Consider the following 23,319-nt stretch of genomic DNA (forward strand, 5'->3'; position numbering starts at 1 on the left):
ACATTCTTAAGAAGCAGACACATCTGAAAGAATCAGGTAAACATGCACATGGGCAGGGAGGCATGTATTTGAATCCAAGGAAGCCATTCAGTGAATGCTCAGGGTCAGACCATGCGAGGTAAGGAGGTAAGCACTCAGGTCCATGACAAGTTAAGGCAGACACTGCAGGTGTCTCTGTGTGAAAGTCTGAGTCAGGGAGGATGCAAACATAGCATCAGTGAGCGAAGATGGAATAACAAAGAAGGAAGATCCCATTTTGTGTAGGTTGTTCGGCTTAGTGTTTGTTAGAGTCAGAGAAGGAAAGACTGCTGCAGATAGGTCCGGCCTCTGGTTGGGGAGGGAATCCACGCACACGTGGTTTTATTCCCTCCCAGTTGCTTATAAAGCATCTGAGTCATACCCTCCCTTCTTTAAATAACCTACAAAATGGAGAAAAAGTATTGAAGTCAACAAAATACTCATGGTTTCACACGCTGTCCCTCAAACAATTCATCTGGTATTCAAAATCTCATCATGGATGATTCGTTTATTACTTTAATAAGAGGAAACTAGCAGGATAAACAATAAAATTCCAGAAATACCTGTGTGAGTTTATTTTCATTAGAATATTACGCAGTACAATGTGACAAAAAAAGAAATCCTTCAGATGAATTATTATTAACAGGGAAAGTTAAGAGTAAGTGTATCCTGGTGAACATTTCCTAAAGTATATAATTGTCAAATCACTACCCTTGTACACCTGAAACTAACATGATATGTAAATTGCATTTCAATTTTAAAAAGAGTGTTAGTGTTAACACATTTTAAATATTTCATAGGAGAAAAGTAATCCATTCAGAGTGAAAAAAATGAATTTATTCGCTGACCTCGAAAGTGCTAACCAGTGTTCCAAAAAACTCACAGAAACCAAAGATGATGTTAATAATAATAAGAACCCTGCCATTAAACTTTCTCTTAAATCATTAAATTAGGAAAAACACTAAAATGATGAAGAATAAAGTCTTGAAAAAAAATGTGACACTGATGAGTCAGAAAAACCTGTTGAGCTCGAAGACCTTAGTTTCTCAGCCTGTACACCACTGATACACAGCGGGCGAAGGACATGCCAGAGTGAATCACACACCTAAGATGGAAATAACTCAAAACCAACAGCATTCTCATGACCTCTGGTAAACTCTTCTTGTGTTCATCTGGTAAGACCTTGCCCCCTGCCCTTTCATTCCCTTTTCCTAGAGTCTGTTGGTATTGAATTATTAAAAGGAGTCAACATCAAAATTGTGCTGTGAATCTACAGGCATAAGTAAATCTGCTACTGAATGAATCATAGTGTAAAAGAATTGTAACCTTGAGGAAAACAGTAAGATATTTGAGTTAAGGGCCTTTATTAACATAAATTTAGATTAATCTGTAAATTCAATCATCTTACATATTCATCCTCCCTACAAGAGAACCTTATTTTTGGAATGGACAGAACAGGAGTTACAGGGATATATATATAGTGTGTACAAATACACATATACACATGCTCAAGCATGAAAAAATAGGGTTGTGTCTATTTGTATGTGTGGTGTCCTCCAAAGGTCAAAATCAAGATTAAAAAGAGAGAGCCAAAGAGAGAAGGAGAACACCCAGCCCTGAGAGCTCAAGATGTTATTTGGTCCAAAAGAGCAAGGGTGGAGCTGCCTTAGTCGAGCAATGGATTGCAAAACAAGCAATGTGCACATCATGATTGGGTGGAATTAACATCTTTTTATGTGTACGTAATTTCTGAGTTCCTTTTGGGTCTTGGGAAGAACAACAAACAGTTGATTAGGAAAAACTGGAAAAATACTTTATCAGATAGATTTTTTTTTTTTTTGGTCTGGAGGGGAGGGAGTGGCTAGGAGAGGGGTGGGTGATTGAGGCTGCATATCCAGACTGAAATTCTGCCTTAGAAAGATTGTCTGAATGGCAATGGAATTTGCCATAATGCTCAGTATTTCCTTAAGGCTCAAATTTCTAAGCCTCAGTTTTTATCCTCAAGTAATTTCTTTTCTCCATGTATATAAATGTCATTTAAAATTCAAATGTACATATTTAAAAAATCTATCCACACAATGGATTAGCAATTCCAGCCATAATTTTGGACCTAGATCAGGACCTTATTTTATCTGTCAGAGTAGCTTGTCTAAAAACAGCCTACTATGAGCACGTCTATCATTATTGCCACTCTGGTGTGTTCTCCTCCCACATGCCCTAACTTGGCTAATGGTCATTATTCATTCACTTATTAGTCTGATTTAGAAACCTTGGCCTAGTCCCTGATTCCACCCATTCTTCCATCTAACAGTCAAAAAAATCCTGTTGGTTTTTCCAGTGGAGCAACTCTCCCTTCTTTCATCCTCACTGTTAAGCCATGGTTCTGCCCCTCATCAGCTCAGCCAACACGCAGCTTCCTGGATCCCCCCTCAAGCCTCACCACCATCACAGTGAATTTGAAATACAAATTTGAATGTGTCACTCTCTTGCTTAAAAACATGCTGTGGTGATCATGATGAAGTGGAAAGAGTTCAGGTCTCAGCCTGTCTTTCAAAGTCCTTGATAATAGCCCTTGACATTGTCTGAAGAGGCTTTAAAAAATTCTCTATGTCTTTGTAATATGCTTCCCTATCCACCTATCCTTCATAAAATCCTATTTATTATTCAAAATCCAGCTCTGATGTCAACACTTCAATGGTATCTTCATAGCTTGTAGAGAGATTTACTGTCCATTGCTCTTGGTAGCCATATCAGTAAATCCTGGCCCCAATAACAAACTTGAGAAGGTATTTCACCTCCTTAGGTTTGTTTCCTTGTCTGTAAAATGAGAGGAATAATATATAATTCACAGGATTGTTGTGACATTGAAACAAATAGCATATGGTCCTTGGCATAAGCACTAGTAATAGCATTTACCATAGTGAATCATGCTCTTTTTTGTTACCGTGTTTAAACCTCTTTCCAGACTGGGAGCTGTTATTAAGTAAGGATCAGATCTCGTTCATCTTTGTGTTTAAAAATGCTTTGTTGGAAGTCCAGAGAGACTAAATAACGTCCCAGCTTAATGGAAAGAAGTGAGGTAAAGTGCAGGCTCAGGCCACATAGAAACTCTCTATTAATCTACCTCCTATGGCCTAGACGTGGCAGTCAACATCAATACAATGAAGAACCTTGTGTTATAAACATTTTTATAAGGAGCTTTTGTCAAATGCCTGCTTTCTTGTAGCACCAGATTAAGGTATAAATTTGTGGATGGTCTAATTTGAATGTTTTGCAAGGCTCATCTTTTCAGCTTTTAGTTATGCATAATCTTTACATGAATTGAGGTACTGGTACCAATAACAGAATGAAGAATATCACTTAGTAAAATTAAAATAATAAAATAACAAGGGGTGTATAAAAAAATGACATCATTAAAATGAATCAGTCAGTTAAGTTCAGACAAGTTAGAATTGGTCTTCAAAATTCCACCAGAACAGATGCTACCTCTCTCTCTGTTCTGTGCATGGCTGTGGGTTGAGAGAGAGAGAGGGGAATCTCCCCATTTCATCATCTGCCTGATAATAATAAAATAACTATTAACACACCGTTAGGCGTTCTCACTCTGTGCCATGAATTGTTCGTGTCCTGACTGATGAGATCCATCCTCACAACCACCCTTTTTTTTATTATGTTAATCCCCATACATTACATCATTAGTTTTTTATGTAGTGTTCCAGATTCATCGTTTGCGTATAACACCCAGTGCTCCATGCAGAATGTGCCCTCTTTAATACCCATCACCAGGCTAACCCATCCCCCCATCCCCCTCCCCTCTAGAACCCTCAGTTTGTTTTTCAGAGTCCATAGTCTCTCATGGTTCGTCTCCCCTTCTGATTTCCCCCCCTTCATTCTTCCCCTCCTGCTATCTTCTTCTTCTTCTTCTTCTTTTTTAACATATAATGTATTATTTCTTTCAGAGGTACAGATCTGTGATTCAACAGTCTTGCACACTTCACAGTGCTCACCATAGCACATACCCTCCCCAATGTCTATCACCCAGTCACCCCATCCCTCCCACCCCCCACCACTCCAGCAACCCTCCAATTGTTTCCTGAGATTAAGAATTTCTCATATCAGTGAGGTCATATGATACATGTCTTTCTCTGACTGACTTATTTCGCTCAGCATAATACCCTCCAGTTCCATCCATGTCACTGCAAATGGCAAGATTTCATTCTTTTTGATGGCTGCATAATATTCCATTCACAACCACCCTTGATGGACATTTTTATTTTCCCCATTTCACAGATGAGGAAACTAAGACACCTAGAGTTTAAGTAACTTGCCCAAGGCCACACAATTTGAGTCAGTCAACAAATATTTATTGATCTCAGACACTGTTAACAAACCTCTGGAAAAAGTTACCACAACTGTATTTCTCTTCATCAGTGTGTCAAGGATTAAATACCTAGACTTTATCTACATACTGTATGTCTTTTTATTTTGAAGACATTTTAAAAAAAGTTTGGATCTTTGCATTGAGACTGTAACTTTTTAACTTTATTCTATCTGTATTTCTCAGGGCAGGTAAGCAATGTTTTGAGTCTATAGCTAGATTGCCAGAGCCTAAGTATAAGTAGAATTCATAAGAAAAAAGACTGAAATATTTGAGGCTCTGTCAATCTGAATTTGCTTTGGTATTTTCATTATTTTTAAATTAAAAAAATAGCAGGCAATGTTCATTTTTTTCAAGTAAAAAAAAAATCAGCCCACGCATTACAACTACAGAAACCAAAGAAGTGAAAATTAAAAAAAAAAAAAAAATCTGTTCATTATGGGGATCACACTTAGCACGGGATATGGAGTGTAGAATCCAGAAGATCACAAATGCTGGTGGGAACTAGGACAGTATGATTGGAAAATAACTCACAATATTGAATTCTACCTGATTCCTTCACTGTAGTTTTTTTTTTTTTTTTTGCAAAATGCAATGAAAGCACTTATCAAGAGGAAGTGGCTCACAGAACAACACAGCACGTGGTTAAAGGTTCTTGCAATGTTTGGGGGTGGGGAGTAGCTGAAGCTTCTGTGTAACATAAAACAGGAAACAGAAGCATCTCTAAACTTACACATAAATCAAATAATACTCAACAAAGAACTAAGATGAAATCTCTTGGGCCAACTTAACAGGCTTTTTAGTACACCTGAGATAAGTGAAAATTTTAAGAAATAAGCTAACAGTTATTAAGTTAGTAGGATAATCACTATGATCACATGAACAATACAGACCAAACAGAACAATCACTCACAAAGAACGTTAGGGATATGCATATGTATGGTCACGCAAAAGGAACAGTCAAGACAATAGGGTTCTTTGGTAAGCAATATTGTGACGGCAAGAGTTAGATGGAAAAAAACACATCTGTATCTGAAAAAGGGGTCATGAAATGACATGGTTTATTTCAGTAATTTAAAAACCACTATGGAGGGGCGGCTGGGGGGCTCAGTCATTAAGTATCTGCCTTCGGCTCAGGTCATGATCCCAGGGTCCTGGGATCGAGTCCCACATCGGGCTCCCTGCTCCATGGGAAGCCTGCTTCTCCCTCTCCCACTCCCCCTGCTTCTGTTCCTGCTCTCGCTATCTCTCTGTCAAATAAATAAAATCTTTAAAAAAAATAAATAAGTAAAAAATAAAAACCACTATGGATGTGCTTTCAAAAGCCTTAGAATTTGTCACAGTGTAGAGTCAGACACATACACAGAAGATGAGATGGGCTACCGTATTTTTTTTTAAGGTATGATTTTTAAATGTATGTACTTCCAAACTGCTTTGCTTTTGAGTGAATGCAGGGTGGAGCAGGGCAGAGTGCAGCATTATGCTAGGTCAAGTCCTGGAGTAGGTGAAAAGTGAGATGGCTGAGAGACCCAAAAATGTTCAACAGGACTAAGAAGTAAACAGCATGTAACGCAGGGAAATAAAACTCATATGAACTCAATATTCTCACTTCCATCTGTCCAGATGGCTTTTCTGTATCTTGGGGAGACAGGCGGTAGACTATTTTCACTTGGATATACATCAGCTGAAAAGTGAATTTTAAAATCTCGAGATTTTCTCAAATTGCCTTTTAATTCTATTTTGAGCATCCATATCAGGAATGGGGAGCTGCGTTTGTATTTGGGATCCACTGTGACATTGAACTAAACGACAACGTAATTTAGGGTTTTCTTTTAAGAGATGAAAATAGAAAATATATTGTTCACTCACTTGTAAGTTAAAACTAGGGACATTAATTTTCATACAGAAAACTCCTGTGAATATTTATCTATATTCACCATCTTCTACTCATCTCTATTTTCTCCTCAATCTATCTTGCCATGGCTGAATGTTTGTGTGTCCCCCAAATTTATATGTTAAAATCTAATCCCCAAGGTGATGGTATTTGGAGGTGGAGATTTTGGGAGGTAATTAGGTCATGACGGTGGAGCCTTCATGTTGAGATCAGTTACCTTATAAGAAAAGATACAAGAGAGATTGTTCCCTCTCTCTGCCCTCTGCCATGTGAGGATACAAGAAGATGGCCATGTGCAAAAAAGCAAGAGGGCTCTCCCCAGACACCAGATCTGCTGGTGCCTTTATCTTGGACCTTCCAGTTTTCAGAACTGTGAGGAAAAAAATGTTTGTTGTGTGAGCCACCCAGTTGATATTTTTGTTATAGCAGCCCAACCTTGACCAAGACATACCCCAGTTGGACTTTAGTTCCCCCATGTAACCCAACTGTGTGTCAACATTCAATGACTTTCATGTTGCCAAATCCAGTGATGGATTCTTAGCATCTTAAACAACATTTATCACCATTCATTGATCACTCTCTCAGAAATACTTTATTCACTTGGCTTCCATAAAAGCTCTCCTTCCTGCTTTGCCTCCTAGTAGAGGCCAATTGATTTGAAGATAATAAAGCCTACGCTTCAGGGCTCCTCCTTTGTAAGTCCTTTCTAAGACCGCATTTCTCTTCTAGCACCCCAGCAGCAGTGTGGAACATTGTTCTCATGCTGAGAGATGATCCTGGTAGTTCCAGGGCTTAGATGGGGCCAGTGGGCTTCCAGCACTACCTCTACTCCACCTGGACTCTAGCAAGAGTTGGATCCATAGTAGATCTCATGGACTGTGGAATCTACCTTCTATTCCAAGAAGAAGATCTGAAGGAGACACTGTTCTGCTCTGCTCCTTGCATGAGGTCACCTCAACCTAGGCTTCATGGCCACCCTACATCGTCCCCAGGACCAGCCGAGCAGTTGGGAGGTAGCAAGAACTGATGGCTATATGGTCCTGGCTGAGCAGGAATAGCTGCTTCCTGGGCCATTGGGAGCCATGGGGTGCCATGCCACAACTAGTGAGAGAAAATACCTCAGTTCTCTGAGGTCTTTCTCCTGGGCAAGACACACTGCCAGAGGAAGAAACCACAGAGGAAGTTACAGATGAGGCCTTACCACAGAGAGCTGTAAGACTGAAATAAACTTTTTCTAAACTATCAATAATAAAATTAATTTTGAGCAACCATGCTGGAGGAAAGACTAAATTATCTGTTACCTCTATAGAATATTGTGTTTCAAATTCATCCTCATAGAGAGAGGTGATCGAAGAATATGCAGCCAAAATGTAGGAAAAAATTGTATCAGGCAAGTAATTAGAAATAAAAAAAGTAAGTGTTACTTTTTGTATTTTGTGATGTGTGTGGCATGGGCTTTTAAAAAACTGGTAATTTGTTGAGATTTCCTTTCTCTAAATAAATATTTTCTTCAGTTCTTAACTTTTTATTCATAATTTTGTATTCTATTGTTTTAAAGAGAGTCTCCGTCCAGCTGTATATTTAGGCCCCAGAGATCCTGGAACTGTCCCTGCCTACCTCGCTGGCCTCTCATTTGAGCTTCCTCCATTGATTCTGCTCTTCTCCCTGATGTAGTTTTTCTCCTGGCCTCTATCTACATCCACTCCCTAGGAGACATCATGCTGCCTTAGGCTTTAAATTCCATATACATGCTGCCCATTCCAAAGTGTATCTCCAACCCAAACTTCTCTCTTACTTCACACATTCAACTAGTACTTAGCACTGCCCCGCCCCGTCTCTCTGATTTTATCTCCTTTAACTCTGCTCACACCAGCCTACAGCTGTTCCTTGAACACTGTAAGCATGTATTTGCACATGCTTTTCTCTGTCTGGAAGACCTGTTCCCTGCTTACTTGAGTGGCTTGCTCTTCACTGCCGTTAGGTCTTTGCTTGCATGTTCCCTCATTACTGAGGCCTTCCCTATTTCAAAATCAACTCTTTCCTACAACTCCCATTTTCCCTGCTTATATTCTCTTTGCACTTACCAACTAGAATGTAAGCTACATGAGGTCAGGGATTTGATTGTTTTTGCTTACTGCTAGATTCTAGCAAGCAGGGCAATGTAGATACATGATAGTGAGTATCTGTTCAGTGAGTGGATGAATAAAAAGTTTTTAAAGATTAAAATGTAATATATTCCTTTAGGCTTCATGAGGGCATGGTTCACCTTTATATTTCTAGTGCCTGCTTTGGTCATGGAAGACCTTCAGTAGTATCTGCTGAATAAATGAATGTTTTAAGGGACAGCAGTAGAGAAGAAATGAAGCTAGGGAAAGACAGATTAAAAAAGGAAAATGATTCTACAACCACCTTAGTGGATGGCAAGAATAAATGGTGGATGTTGACATGGATGGATGAAAGATGGGTAGGGAATGATATTGACTCAGAGTAACTCCCTACTCTGCTAAGTCAAGCTCCAGGGTAGGTGAGATGGCTGAGTAAGATCCCAAAATACTTAACTTAGAAACAGGACAGTAAGTAACATAAATGTTACTTAGCTCTTTCAAAGGCTACACCTTTAAATGTAGAAATCTGGTGGACCCAACTTTAACCAAATGATCAAACTTAGGATCATCATTGATGAGACAACCAGAGACCACTGTCCCTGATGTGATGCACTGAGGACATGGCATCACCATAATGCTGCTGCCAGAATGTTTAGCCTGAGTCTAGTCAAGAGGAATCAATCAGACAAATCCAAATTCAGGGACATTCTGCAAAACAACAAAGTGACTGTTTTGGATTCTTTAAATAAAAGAAGATATAGGAATAATTTGGAAAATTTGAATATGGACTATACATCAGAAAATGCATGGGCGCCTGGGTGGCTCAGTTGGTTAAGCCACTGCCTTCGGCTCAGGTCATGATCCCGGAGTCCCGGGATTGAGTCCCGCATTGGACTCCCCCTTCTCTGTGGGGAGACTGCTTCTCCCTCTGCCTGCCACTCCCCCTGCTTGTGCTCACTCTGTCTCTCTCTCTATGTCAAATAAATAAATAAAATATTAAAAAAAAAAAGAAAATGCATTAAGTCCATTAAATTTCCTGAATGTGATAATTGTAATGTGACTGCGTAAGAGCTCTTTGTTCTTAAGAGATAAACAGTGAAAAAAATAAAGAGAAGAAATACAGTAAAATGTAAATAATTAGTGAATATGAGTAAAGGGAATATGGATGTCCGTTACGCTATTCTTGCTTTTTTTTTTTTTTTTTTTTGCTGTCGAAGTTTTGAAGTTTTTCGAAATGAAAAGCTGGAGAGAAAAAGAACCAAGCTTTAAAGTCAGACAGACCTGAGTTTAAAAAAGCAAGGCAAAACAAAACAAAACAAAACAAGAAAGAAGAGTGGATAATAAAATGTAGAGACTGGCAAAGACAATGTAAAAGTAAAGAATCTATCTTGTGAACTGCTGTATGTTGATCATCTAATTCCCACAAAAACCATGTGGGGATCCATATTTCTCCCATTTTCACAGATGAGGAGCCTGTGCTCAGGAATCTGAGTGATGGGCCCAAGATGACACAGAAACATAGGTAGAAAATACACTCGGACTCACACAACGCATCTGCCTAGAGATGACACACATTCAAACACACACAGAGAAGTAGAACTCTATAGTGTGGATTACATCATGATGAAGTTACCTTAAATCTTAAACGTAATACTTACTAGGTTATGTAGTGTCTGTTAAAGTTTTATATCCTTATATCCTAAGAATGTATACCAATCACCCACTTTTTTTTTTTTTACCTCTTTTTCACTTATAAATAAAAAGTTCTAGATATTTTCATCTTATTATCGGGATGAGCTGTTTATACGATTCATTGCCAAAGCTTTCAGGTTGTAATTTTCAAAGTGAAAAGAGATTGAAATGGCAGGTTATGCATCGCCAAGGACTGCCCTTTAGGTACCAAATGCCTACCTATCAAAAGCTTCTATTAGAATTCAAGAGAAGTTATTTAACTTCCAATAGTGCTTAAGATAATAAAGAAAAATAAATCATTGTATTTAGCCAAGTAAGAAATATAGAAAAATTCACAACTTTCTTTGATAAGCCTAAAAATTATACTGTGAACTCTAATGGTTTTAAGGAACAAGAGTGTATGGACTTGGGTAGTGAACGGCTGGGTGTCCTGACATGCTTTGCACATCTTAACATCTTTAGAGTCTCAATTTGTGAAGTGAAGGCTCCATTTTATTTGTAATACTAACAAGAAATATTATGTAATTCTATGATTCACTTTGTGCTCTTAGATCTTAAAATCTTTCTAAACATTTAATGCAGCATCCTCCCACCTCCAAAAAAGAAAGTATTAATGAATTAATCAATGAAATATGGCAGTCATGTTGAATGTTCTCAAGATGAGAAATGGAAAATGACCTTTGGCTTAAATGCATGAAAGTCCCTGGTTATCTTGGGAGCGCTGAGGGTGGGAGCCAATAGAGGGCTTTCAGAAATGAGTGGGAAACTGAGATAACAACACAGACAACTTTTCTGGGGCCACAGCAATTATACATGCTTTCTTCTCTGTCGTTTAGAATTCTTCCAAAGTCACTTTCGTGGCTCTGAGCATCTTTCACATGGATGTGCTGCACCATCATCTAATCAAGTCTCTATTGTTGGAAGTTTATGGTTTGCTCTTCTTTTCAAGATATGATGCTAGGAGCCAGATGTTTGCATTTGCAGAAAAATTATATGCAGCACGGCTTAAGGATAACACTGGAAATATCAACCAATTCTTGACTTTCTGTGGGGTGAGCAATTTTCTGTTGCTGCATCGTGGTCAATATTCTGCACCTGTCACTAGCAACCCCCAAAGATTGGGGCTCTTGGTAACGATAAGGGTCAAGTGTGGTAAACTCTGCATTAATGAGCTCAAACAGTATGTGTCCCACTGTGCTGTTTATTTCTCTCTGTTTGGAACTATTTGCAGCCATCTCTGCTGGTGTGTGCAAAACCTATTAGGGTGATACATGCCATGGAAAAAATCTACATCGGAAAAATCTAAGGTACATTTGAGATTTTTTTCAGTGACAACCCAGTTTTAATTCTTTTCCTGAGTCTCTTAGTAAAATTTCTCTCTTCTTCTTCAAAGATGCTACTGACAATACTTTTCACTCTATTTTAAAGAAAGGAACTGAATCTTTACTCCCCCACATTTGAGATGATTCAACAAATTTATTTGTTAAATAAAACAAAAATCATCCAGTATTTTTGTCCTAAACGACCTTCCATAGGTAGCTAGGGTGCGGTGTGTGGGGGCTTCTGTTTTGTGTGCATTTATCCCCCTCCATAATAAGTGAGCCCATCTAGCCAGGCCTCAGGCTGGGGAACCACTGAACTGCAGTGGGCAGACAAGACCCTCCCCCAGGAACAAGACTGGAGTCTAGAACCAGGATGCCTGGGTTCAAGACTCAGCACTTACTGCTGTGTAACCTTGGCCAAGTTACATTATAATTTCAGTGTGTTAGTTTTCTTATCTGTGAAAAAAGGCGTGAAAAAAGCTACCTCGGGGGGTCAAAGTGAGAATTCTATAAACTAATGCATGTAAAACGCATAGAACAGGCCTGGCTTGGATGGAAGTGCTCAGGAAGTGGAGGTCCTCATACTATTAAGCAGTCGGAACCACAGCCATCTTTCAGCCTCCCGTAAGCCTGGAAGCTCGATGTGCGAGGACACAGGCTGAGGTCAGACACTCTGATCGTGGCTCTGGAGAGGAGGATGGTGATGACAGCACAGAGCATTGTTAGTCAACTGTCTCCGGACCAGGGTCCTCACTCTTGCCCCATCCCTTCCCACCAGAGAAACCACACATGGCCTTGGATGGTCTTGGTTGCAACCGGCAGGGGCGGGGAGGTCGGGAGTTGAAAAAGGGAGAGAGTTGAAAAAACAAAAGGACTGCATCTTTTGAGACCTTAATGGAAACCGAGAACACAGGTCTCTGTTTTGTGGAGTATGCTGGAACTGCCCAGAGTAACAGCTGAGGCCACCCCAACTGCACAGAGGTTGAAAGTGGAAGGCAGTCCTGCTGCTTCAGGAAGGGGGAAAGCAAAGCGGCCCCAGGAAGAACACGTAGCCTGCAAAGACAGCATCATAGATGGTGCAGCAGGAATGATTACATTCCCTGTCTCAGTACAGCCACGTCCAAGGGCTCCCATGAGCCCTGCTGAGGACTCCAGGAATGAGCCTGGAAAAGCCTTACAAGGTGGGGGTACGGAGACACCATCTAGGGTGGCTGGAGCAGGGGCTATTCCTCAGTTACTGTAATAACCACCATTTCCCAATTGTTCCCTTAGGTTAGTATGCCCTAGAGAAACCGAGGACACACAAACATATTCGCAAAGCTATTGTTTATTTTCACATGAGCTCACTTACTTACACAATGATAGGTAGCGGTTTTATACCAGGATTTCTCACTTATAAATTCATTCATTAGATCAAGAAGCATTTATGGAATGCAAACTCTGTCAGACCCCATGGTAAGTGCTAGGATCCATACCCTGAATATATGTCCAATGAATGAAGTTCACAATCTAAACAGGATGACAGACATGCAAATAATTTAACAGCACGTAACAATAATATAAAAAGACATGGATAGAATAATATGGGGTCAGAGAGGAGAGAACATTAGTTCTTTTGGGGTGAGTTGTTCTTGACAGTGAGAGGGAAGGACATGTAGCAGCTAAGAGCATGAGCACACAAGTTGGATTCTCAAAGACTTGTGTTCTGCTCTGCACTTACTGTGGTGTGATGTTGGGACACCTTAAATACCTACAGTGTCTAAACCTATAATATGGGAATATTGCACTGGGTTTTATGAGGATTAATGTGTGCAAAGGGCTTACCAAATGCCTGATACATATTAAATGTCCTATTGTCATCATTTAGATAGTACATATATCTTATTAAGAACATTACCAGACGCTTGAAAGCACACGGCAGGTTGATAGATTTGAATAATCTAGTGAGGCCAAAGCTGATCTGTGGATTTGGTTCAGCATTTCCTCCTCAACAGTGGTTCTCAAAGTGTGGGTCCTCAGACCAGCAGCAGCTGCACACCCAGACACTAAGAACTGCGAATTCTTGGGCCCCACTCCAAAATTACTGAATCAGTAACTCCGGCGGTGGGGGCAAATAATCTTTTTAACAAGCTGTCCTTGTGATTTTATTGTACACTAAAGTTTGAGAGCCACTGCTCCATAAGTAGATGGCAAACTCCATAAGCAAATAATGTAAAGAGATTATGAGAAGCAAAACTTTTAGCCAAGACACAAATGGCTTGTGTTTCACACCAAACACAAGGAAAGAAGGCATTTTGCATACCCTGTATCATCTCAGTGTAAAAAATGCATTAGAAATTATCACATCTTTTTATTGTTTGAAGGTACAAAATGAAAAAGAATCTAGTGTTTAATGTTAGGTATTGGGGAATCAAGGTCAGTGAATGTTCCTGTCTTGGGTATCTGGATAAGCTCTTGAAGCAAATAGTCAATTCCTATAGATTGTGAAGCACTTCCTTTCTTTACTCATATACGAGAAGCATATTCACAGTATAATGATGATGATGATGATGGTTGTTTTAAACATGCTTCCAGTTCTTTGAGGCTTCTTCCATTGAGATGTGGAATCTATGTCTCCTTCCCCTGAATTTGAGCAGGCTCATGATCGCTTTGATAAATGCAGCGTAAGTGACACTTCGTGTTTTTGGAGGGTAGGCCATTAAAAGCCATCCCCCTGGGCGTCTCAGAACTCCCTCTAGACATTCCATCTAGGAGCCCAGCTGCCACGCTGTGAGAAGCTTGAGCCACCTGGAGGGGCCACAGGAGGACTCTCATCACCAATCCCAGGCCAGGCAGGTGAGTGACAAACCTTCCAGGGGACCCCAGTGTTCAGCTGTTTGGGTCACCCCCAGATGTTCAAGTCTTCCCAGTTGAGGTCATAGACCTCATGGAGCTGAGACAAGCTAGCCCTGCTGTGACCTGTCTGAATTATGCAACAGTACATAAGTACGACAAGTAATCATAATGCGCAGGATTTCAGAGCACCTTCCATGTGTCAAGCACTATACTACGTTTTTTTCTTCAAGATTTATGTATTTATTTTAGAGAGAAAGAGAGAGAGAGCGTGCGCGCAGTGGGGAGGGGCAGAGGAAGAGGGAGAGAGAATCTCAGGCAGACTCCGTGCTGAGGGCAGAACCCAACGCAGGGCTCGATCTCACGACCCTGAGATCATGACCTTGAGATCCCAACCTGAGCTGAAACCAAGAGTCTGACGCTTAATGGACTGCATCACCTAGGTGCCCCTATACTATGTTTTATACGCTACACCTCTTATCCTTTCTACTGTTCTATATGTGTATATATATATATTTTTTTTTTTTCTCTGCAAAATATGTTATCCTTACTTGCATGTGAAGGAATGGAAGCTCTGAAAAGACAGGTATCAATACAGGGGCACACATGTGGCAAATGACTAGTTTCTGACAAAATTCAATGCATAGAAATGCCAAAATGTTAGTCTGCACCCACCCAAAGATGGTAACTAGGAAATGGCAAATTAAATATTGACAATGATACAATTATGCCATTAAAAAAATTTTTTTAAAGTTAATGCTTTTTCTAGGGAGAATTTAATCATACCTACTCATCAGGAGGTACAAAGATCAACTTATTATTAATTACAATTAATGATTATATAATTACAATATACAATCCATAACAATGTCAGCATTAATAATTTGATTTAATTTATTTTGCCATAATTATGAGATGTTTGTCATGAAAAATACAGGAATTTGTGTTCTTGAATAAGCCAACTAGATAGAATTAACCTAACTACAGAGCATCACAAACAGCAAACTAGTTAAGATCTGAGCAGATTTATGAAACGAAGCAGGACACCTATCAGTTCTGTGGATATATGAAAATATTTAATGGCTCTATGAGCGTTTCTTCAATTTCTTTGTGAAGGCTATTTACACACAATTTCCTATGGGTATTATTTTTATATATGGCAAATGAGAACCTTTTAATTTAATTATATTTTTCTCCACAGTCTACATGGGATCACACCCAGTCTATAGCTACAGGATTTTAAAATTTTCTCTTACAGTTGTGAGAAAACACAAATAAAGAATGAAAATAATGTACATGAAAACACAGAATGCTCCAGAGTTCTCTGTCAGTTTTGGTTAGACCACTAAGCCAGTTCTCTATTTAATTCATGTATCAAGAAAATAAAAACAGTGAATATGGAACTTGGAATTATCCTTGATCATCATTCAAATGGTATATATTGGGGCCCTGTTCTATCATCAGAAAATTTATTAGGTGTGAATGTGTTACTGGATGAGTCAAACCTGAATTCAGTCCTAACTACTGCATGACTTTGAGCAACTTAACCTGTTGAACTCCAGATTTTTCATCTGTAAAATGGGAGTTAGAAAACCTAATTCATCAAATTGCTTTGAGAGTTAAATTAGCATAGTCAGGCCCCAGCACAGTAACTGGCACACAGTGGTGCTTGTATGTAGGTAGATAAATTTAAAATGCACAGACAGAGAAAGACAAATACAGAATGATCTCACTTATATGTAGAATTAAAAAAAAAATAACACAAAAACCCATGCTTATAGATACAGAGAACAGATTGGTGGTTGCCAGAGACAGGGGTGGGGGGTGGGCAAAGTGGGTGAAGGGGTCAAAAGGTAGAAATCTAGTTATAAATAAGTCACGGGTGTGTAATGTCCAGCATGGTAACTATAGTTAATAATACTGTATTCTATATTTGAAAGTTACTAAGAGAGTAGATCTTAAAAGTTCTCATCACAAGAAAAAATTTTATAACTATGCATGATAACAGATGTCAACTAGAACTATGGTGATCATGTCACAATATAAACAAATATGGAATCATTATGTTGTATACCTGAAACTAATATAAAACTATATGTCAGTTATAGCTCAAAAAAAAGACCAGCAATGCCAAGTGTTGATGAGGTTGTAGAGCAACTGGAAATCTCATATCTTGCTAGCAGAAATGCAAAATGGTATAGCCGCTTTGAAAAACAATATGGCAGTACCATACAGTACCATATAAAATTAAACATACATTTACCACTCAGCTTAGCAATTCCACTTTAAGGTATTTACACAAGCAAAGTGAAAATACATGCTCACTCAGAAATGTGTTTAAATGTTCATAACAGCATTATTCATAAAACCAAAAACTGGTGAGTGAATAAACAAATTGCAGTAATTTCATGTCACAGAATCCTACTATCAATAAAAAAAGGAAAAATAGTAATATACAGAACAACATGGATGAATCTCAAAAATATTAGGCTAAATGAGAAAAGCCAAACATAAATAGTACATACTGTATAATTCCATTTATATGAAACTCTAGAAAAGAAATAGCTATAGTGACTGAAAGCAGGTTGTTGGGGCTAGGAGATGAAGGGAAGGGTTCAAGTGCAAAGAGGCACAAGGGATAAATATAGTTATCCTATCCATCCTTTAAGCTCAGGTTTATGATAAAATAAAATAAAATGACAACTTCTGGTTCCAAATAGTGGGCAGTGAATATACACTTTCTACTAAAATTCTAAGGAAATGACTATGTAACAGTCTGAAAAGCAAGTCAGAATGGCACCACCATACTAAAAATTTTGAGGAATTTCTGGAAGATGTTAAGAAGAAGGGACTATATAGACTGAACAATGAGAGCTAGGGAAACAGCAGTTCAATATGAGTCTAGAGGAGGGCTGCTTAAGATAGAGCCAAGGAAAACACCCAAGCTTAGGGTCAGCAAGGAAGGAATCCAGAGGCACCCCCCCAACTGGAGGGGTAATTATTTAAAGGACTGGGTGCTATGGGCCATTTAATTTCTGTGTCACAGTTGGAAATATGAACTGTCACAATTGCCCCAGTCTAAAATCAGCAAGAATCTCTGCCTTAAATAACATGGGAAAAGTGTCTCATTGGTTCCTAACCTGAGTATTAAGCTACCCAAGACAAGTAGAGCAGTGCCTTGAAAATTGGGAGTTGCATGACACACAGGCAGATTCCAATCCAACCAGCTGACAATTCAATCAATCAACCAATCAATCAGAAGGGAGTGGGAAGAGAAATGTTCACATTCAATGAAATGCACTAAGAACTCTCATGTGCTCCACCTCCAGCACAAAGATTTGCTGGCCTCAGTAAACAGCATTCAAGGAGGGCTGGAACTTATGTCTCACTGTTATCCAAACAAAAGGGAAAAGCTGCCTATTAATCCCCACATTCATTTATAGAAAAAACCCTACAGTCAGCTTTCTAGCCAAAAAAACAGGGCTGTAACAGCTGCCAAGTAAATCCATACCATTTTCCTATATTATTCTAGTCCTTTCATTAAAATTATGAATCAACAACCAAGGGTCATGAAATATTTGAGGAAAAGCAAGGGCATGGGAGTCTCAAGACTAAAAACCAGAACACTGACCCCTGAGGAGACAGAGCTCATTAGAGAAATGGAAGAGAAATTTTTAAAAAATTTCAACTGATGCCTTCAGAGAATTTTAAGATAATATAGCAACTACAATAGGTTGCTATTAAAAAAGCAATCAAAAAATAAGAAAACAAATATTACTTACAAACATAGATGCAAAAATCCCAAATAAAAGTTTAGAAAATCGATTCCAGAAACATATTAAAAGAATAATGCATAATAACCAGGAATGCAAGAACAGCTCATCAGTTGGAAATGTATTAAAGTAATTCACTAACTTAAATATTAAATGATAGAACATATGATCATCTTAATGCATGGTGAACAGGTAGCTGGTAAAATCCAATATGTGTTCCTGATTAAAACCTCTTAGCAAGGTTGAAATAGTTGGTACTTTCCTTAATTTATAAGGGTATCTACCAGAAACCAATGGCAACCATTGATCTTTCTTTTTCCTTTTTAAAGTAGGCTCCATGCTGGGCATGGAGCCTAACATGGGCTTGAACTCACAACCCTGAGATCAAGACCTGAGCTGAGATCAAGAGTTAGATGCTTAACTGACTTGAGCCAACCAGGCACCCCTGGCAACCATTATTCTAACTGTAAAACACAGAAACTGTTTCTATTAAAGTCAGATACAAGTTGAAAATTCTCATCATTATTGCTACTATTTGTCTGTTCTGGTGGTCTGAGACAATACAAGGTCAAAATAAATATTTCAAATTTATAGATATTTTATGGCAGGACCTGACAAACCTTTTCTATAAAGGGCCAGATGGTAAATATTTGAGGTTTTGCAGGTCATATGGTCTCTATTACAACTATTCAAGTCTGCTGTTGAAGAGAGAAAGGTGCTGTAGACAACAAGCCGTGGCTAGTGGCAATAAAAATTCATTTATTTACTTAAAATATTAAATATTTAATATGTAAAAAATAAGTAACACATTACTGCACAAGCAATGGGCCAAATACAAAACCAAATAGTAAATCAAAATATGTCTCAAAACAAAAGAAAAAGAAAACACAATATTTCAAAACCTATGGGATGGAGCAAAAGCAGATGTTAGAGTGAAATTTATGCTATAAATGCCTGTGTTAAGAAAAAAATTTCAAATAAACAACTTAACATTACACCACAAGGAACTAGAAAAAGAAGAAACTAAGCTGAACTTAGAGGAAGGAAATAACAAAGAAAAATCACCAATAAATAAAATAGAGACCAGAATAAACAGTAACATAACATTGAAAGTAATGACCAGTTTTTCAAAAAAAAAATAAACTAAGAAAAAACTAAGAAAAAAAAGAGAAGACTTGAAAACTAAAATGAGAAATGGAAGAGAAAACAATACAACAGATAACCACAGAAATACATAGTGTGGTAACAGATTACTATAAATAATTATATACTAATAAATCAGATAACTTAGACAAAAAGACCAGATAAATCCTAAAAATATACAAGTTATCATGATTGAATCATGAATTGAAGCCCACAAATAGAGGAAATCTTCTTAGACCAATAACAAGAATGAAAGTTGAATTAGGAATCAAAAATCTCCCAGCACGCAAAAGCCCAAGACCACATGGTTTCATTGGTGAATTCTACCAAACATTAAAAAAAATAATTAATGACAATTGTTATGAAAATCTTACAAATAATGGAATGGAGGGAACACATTCAAAATCATTCCACGAGGCCAGTACTACCCTGATGCCAAAGCAGGATAAAAACAATAAAAGAAAAACAAAGTCTAGTTTGTCTGATATAAGTATTGCTACTCTGACTTTCTTTCTTTTTTTTTTTTTAAGATTTTATTTATTTATTTGACAGAGAGAGAGAGAGAGCAAGAACAGGAACACAAGCAGGGGGAGTGGGAGAGGGAAAAGCGGGCTTCCCCCCGAGCAGGGAGCCTAATGCGGGGCTCGACCCCAGGACCCTGGGATCATGACCCGAGCTGAAGGCAGGCGCCTAATGGCTGAGTCACCCAGGTGTCCCCTCTGACTTTCTTTTGACAACCATCTGCAAGATAAATGTTTCTCCAACCCTTCACCTTCAATCTGCAGGTATCTTTAGGTCTAAAATGAATCTCTTGTAGGTCTTTTTTTTTTTTTTTTTTTACCCATTCTGACCATTACCATTTTTTTACCCTATGTCTTTTGCTTGGAGCATTTAGTTCATTTACATTCAAAGTAATTATTGATAGATATGTATTTATTGCCATTTTATTACTTATTTTGTCATTCTTTCTGGAGATTTTCTCTGATCTTCTCTTGTCTTTGTCACTATTGGTCTCTCATTTGCACTCAAAGAGTCCCTTTTAATATTTCTTGTAGGGCAGGTTTAGTAGTCACAAACTCCTTTAGTTTTTGTCTGTCTGGGAAATTCTTTATCTTTCCTATTCTGAATGATAGCCTTGCTGGATACAGTATTCTTGGCTGCAGATTTTTCCCATTCAGTACTTTGAATATATCATGCCACTTTCTTCTGGCTTGCTAAATTTCTGTTGAAAAATCTCCAGCTAGCCTTATGGGTTTTCCCTTGTAAGTTAAGGACTTCTTTTGTCTTGTTGCCTTTAAGATTTTTGCTTTATCACTATATTTTGAAAATTTAATTACTAAGTGTCTTGGTGTTGGCCTGCTTTTGTTGATTTGGATGGGCATTCTATGTGCTTCCTGGATCTGGATGTCTATTTCCTTTCCCATATTAGGGAAGTTTTCTGCTATTATTTCTTGAGATAAATTTTCTGCTCCCTTCCCCCCTCATCTTCTTCTTCTGAGACTCCTATAATACAAATGTTATTACATTTGATGGAGTCACTGAGTTCCCTAAGTCTATTCTTGTGTTGCATATTTTTCTTTCTTTTCTTCATCTTAATTATTGTCCATTATTTTATCTTCTAGGTCACTAATTCATTCCCCTGCTTCTTCCAGCCTGCTGTTCATTTAATCAAGACTGTTGCCGATCTCATTTATTGTATTCTTCATCTCTGATTCTTTTTTTTTAACTCTTTTATCTCTGTGGTAAGTGTCTCACTGATGTCTTCTATTCTTTTCTCAAGCCCAGTGAATATTCTTATGATTGTTGCTCTAAATTCTCCATCAGGCATGTTACTTATATTTGTTTCACCAAGATCTCTGGTTGTGGCCTTTATCTTGTTCTTTCATTTGGGATAAATTCCTCCATCTTCACATTTTGTCTAAGTGTCTTCTTCTTCAATGTGGCATCTTCTTTACCTTTAGTTGTGGAGTTTGTTCTGTCAGTCTTCAGGCCAATTTCTGTGGTATTTAGGATGATTTGATATTTATCTAGTTGTGTTCATGGGATGAGAGGAGGCTAGGGTCCTCCTACTATGCCACCATCTTTGATCTCAAACTTTATTTACAAAAGCCCTGCAACAGATTTTTTTAAATAGGCAATACGGAAAAGATGAAATTAGTATAATACATAGGTGACATGATTGTCTACATAGGAATACAAGCAAAAAGTAAAATTAATTAGATAGCAGATGTGATGTAAATATATACGAAACAACAACATTCCCATATATCCAGCAATAAATGTTAGAAAATGATATGGCAAAAAAATCAAATTTGTAACAGTAACAAAAGCTATGAAGAATACAGAAATAAATAATAAACATTTTGCTAATTCTAGATAGAGAAATCTAAATGGCATAAAAGACAACGTGAACAAATAGACAGAACATGTTACTAGAAAGGAACATTCAATATGGTGAAGATATCATTCTTCCTAAATAGAAAATCTTTGCAATTTCAATCAAACTTCCAGATGGATTAAAACAAAACAAAACAAAACAAAACAAGAAACAAAAGCTGGCAAAAAAAGGTTTTCTTTCTCCTCTTCCTCTCTACCTCCCTCCCTTTCCTTCTTTATAATTTTATGGCAGATACTACTAACTGGCTTTCTGAAACCCTCTCTCTTACTGCCTTATATGATGTGCTCCCATAACACTGAAACAGGAAATCTAGAAATGATGTTTCCCAGACTCCTTTGCAGTTAGGGTTCTACCTGTGATCAAGTCAAGGAGACACAAAGACATGAGATCTGCTAGATAGAAATGAGCAACATAACTGAAAGCCACATGTGGACAAACAATCTTCCAGGGACAGCTGTCCTGTCCATTTTATTTTATTTTATTATCTTTTCAAGTTTTTACTTAAATTCCAATTCATTAACATACAGTGTAATATTGGTTCCAGGTATAGAATTTAGTGTCTCTATCATTTTAGATTGAGTAGTGGGTACTGGCAGCAGTGATGTTTCACCAGAACAGTTCTGAACGTATGGCTGGGCATTTTTCCTGCCTGTTATTCCTGACTTTCAACATCATACCTGACTCCCTCACCCTCCCAGTTTTGTATGCATCCATATGCCTTATAGTAAACTTCTTTCCATTTAATCTAAAATGGATTCTGTTTTCTTTCTTGCTTTTTTTTTTTTTTGAGAGAGAGAAGAGAGTGGGAGGGATGGAGGGAGAGAGAATCTTAAGCAGGCTCCATGCCCAGTGCAGAGCCTCATGCAAGGCTCGATCTCACAACCCTGAGATCACGATCAGAGTTTAGATCAAGAGTCAGATGCTTAATCCACTGAGCCACCCAGGAGCCCCAGATTGTTTTCTGATCATTACAAGTAGTGAGGTATTTTATATTCATTCATTTGTTGACAAATATTTATTAAATACCTAATATCATAGAAATATTCTCTTTGTTTTACTTATTCAACCTTTAGGAATTTAATTCAAGAAAATTTTACATACTATGAAAGAACTCTATTTGCCTGAAGGCGAAACTGCAGCATTATTGGAAATTAAAAGCAATTTAAACATCCAACAAATAAAGGAAGAATTGTTATTGTATTGCAGTCAATGTGTTTTTTTGTTATTATTAAAAATAATGGCTATTATTTTTAGCTATATATTTAAGTAAAATAAGCAGGATACAAAGTAATTTATATTCTAATTTATAATAATGTAAGAAAACCAGGGGCAAATAAAAAATACTAGAAGATATTAAATCAACATGTGAAATAGTGCTTCTATTAGGGTGCTGGTCTCTTTTTCTCTATTTTCCAAATTTTCCATCATGTGTCAATTTCATAATTTAAAATAGAATTAAGAGTCACATTTGAGTTCAAGTCCATAGAAATGATTTAAAGGGCATGCTGGTATAAGCAGAGGTTAATACATATTGTATACATCTTTAAATTGAGATATAATTGAACATACAATATTATGTACGTTTAAGGTGTACAATATGTTGATTTGATACATTTATATACTGCAGGATGATCACCACCACATGTTAGCTAACATTTCTATCATGTCACGTAATTATCATTTCTTTTTTGTGGTAAAACAATTAAGATCTAGTCTTTTAGCAACTTTGAAGTTTATAATACAGTATTGTTGACTATAATCACT

At 37.8% G+C, this 23,319-nt stretch overlaps 1 protein-coding gene across 1 annotated transcript in view; it reads right to left on the reverse strand.

The window, feature by feature from the left end:
* APBB1IP (amyloid beta precursor protein binding family B member 1 interacting protein) overlaps window positions 1-23,319 on the reverse strand; it is a 103,794-nt gene that overhangs the window by 60,541 nt on the left and 19,934 nt on the right. The gene's annotated exons all lie outside the window — the stretch shown is intronic.

Source organism: Eumetopias jubatus, unplaced genomic scaffold (assembly GCF_037043125.1).
Source record: "Eumetopias jubatus isolate StellerSeaLion01/CBP00866 unplaced genomic scaffold, mEumJub1_p1.0 scaffold_8, whole genome shotgun sequence".
Taxonomy (NCBI): Eukaryota; Metazoa; Chordata; class Mammalia; order Carnivora; family Otariidae; genus Eumetopias; species Eumetopias jubatus.